We start from the raw sequence: 1,989 nt of genomic DNA on the forward strand, positions 1-1,989 counted from the left end.
TATTGATTCTTCTTCTGGTTATATGTGTTCATCTTGATCTTGCTCAAATTTTTTAAGCTTCCACAAAGTTGATAGTAGAAGTAGGTTATAGTATTTTGCTTTGGTATATTGCATTTTCGGGTTAATCTACAGTCAGATTTTCTACATAGATCTCAGAGGTAGATTTGTAGAGAATTTGCAGGAATTTCTACAAATCTTTCATGTAATTTTTTAGGTGTATTTTTTGGGGAGGTTTCCTTCATCGATTAGCGAGAACACGATGGGTTGTAATTTTTTCATTGGAGGCAACTCGAAATGCAATGATAATTTAGAGTAGGTTAAAATACTTGTTAGTACTCTCAATGAAGTAGAAGTGCCATCTGAAGATGTCATGGAGGTTGTTGTGAGCCCTCCGTTTGTGTTTCTTTCAACAGTGAAGGCCTTGCTATGCTCTGATTTTGTAGTTGCTGCACATAATTGTTGGGTAAGGAAAGGAGGTGCTTTCATTGGAGAGATCTGTGTAAAGATGTTGATCAATTTGGACATTCCATGGGTCATACTCAATCATTCAGAGAGAAGGCTTCTACTGAAAGAAGATAATGAGTTTGTTGCAGATAAAGTGGCTTATGCACTTTCTCAAGGTTTGAAGGTAATAGCTTGTGTTGGAGAGACTCTTGAACAACAGGAAGCTGGAGATACATTGAATGTAGTTTTTGAACAAACCAAAGCAATAACAGATAAGGTGGTTGACTAGAGTAACATCGTTATAGCATATGAGCCTGTTTGGGCGATTGGAACTGGAAAAGTTGCAACCCCAGCTCAGGCTCAGGAGGTGCACTATGAATTAAGGAATTGGCTTAAGGTAAATGTTAGTCCTAAAGTAGTGGCATCAACCCGGATTATTTATGGTGGCTCTGTAAATGTTGGAAATTGTGTTGAATTGGTAGCACAACCTAATCTTGATGGATTTCTTGTTGGAGGAGCTTCACTGAAGGCTGAATTTGTGGACATCATTAAGTCTGCAACTGTGAAGCAAGGTTAAGTCAGAGCGAGTCGTTTTGGCTTCTTTGCACGTGTTTGCTAGAAGAAATTTATAGTAGTAAAGCATAGCATTTGTGCATAAAAATGGCCACTACAAAATATCCCACATGATTTCATTCTACTTTTATGGCGTGAAAGGAAATGCCTAGGTTACATCTTCTTATGACAAAGAAAATTACTTTTGGAAGTATAATATGCCATTAGAAATTAAATGGTTATCTTTATTCTCCAACTTTTTCACATAAAATCTATTTTTTAAGATTATATTTGTTTTAATGAAAAAATTAGAGAAACCCCAAGAACAGATTACCACAATTACTCTTTTATCTGAACCCACAACAAATTGTTAATTTTGTTGATGGTTTACCAATCAGAGTATTTGTGAACAACAAGGTACTGTTTGAGTTGCAAAAGTTGAGGTCGTCAGTTGATGTGAAGTGTGATAGATAGATATTATAATCAACGTAGAGAGAACTTCATATTGATTAATCCAACATGTTTTAAAATCAAAGCTGTTAGAGTTAACAACTAAGACCAACTATGTTATAAATTGTTATAAACTAAGAAATTTAATAAATAATAATAAATACTACTCCTACATGTTATCACAAACTTTTCTTGACCTTCAAAGTTTTAATTTTTAATTTTTTTATTATATTTGAATGTGAATTATGTTATAATTGTGCATGAATGTCATGTACAACTCAATTTTCTCCTCTGTTGTTAGGAATTTTCTCTTTTCTGTTGTTAGGTTTTGGTATTAAATGTTGTTACATTTTGGTATTGAAAATCAATGTTTTTGGTTAAGTATTGAATAGATGCATTCTTAAATCTATTTTTGATATGCTCATATCTTTGATTGAAAGTAGCACGGATTCAATGTCTTCATGAAATAGATAATGGGCTCTATTGGCACCCCTTTCATAATTTGAGGTCAACTCCTTACTCTTCAAGTTCGTTATCTCTCCC

At 33.8% G+C, this 1,989-nt stretch overlaps 1 pseudogene; it reads left to right on the forward strand.

Moving 5' to 3' along the window:
- The first annotated feature begins 259 nt into the window (after positions 1-259).
- LOC149259547 (triosephosphate isomerase, cytosolic pseudogene) lies at positions 260-1,021 on the forward strand (annotated as a pseudogene).
- The last annotated feature ends 968 nt before the right edge of the window (positions 1,022-1,989 follow it).

Source organism: Pinus tabuliformis, chromosome 6 (genome assembly GCF_031772625.1).
Source record: "Pinus tabuliformis cultivar Carrire ecotype Pingquan chromosome 6, CPIR1, whole genome shotgun sequence".
Classification (NCBI taxonomy): Eukaryota; Viridiplantae; Streptophyta; class Pinopsida; order Pinales; family Pinaceae; genus Pinus; species Pinus tabuliformis.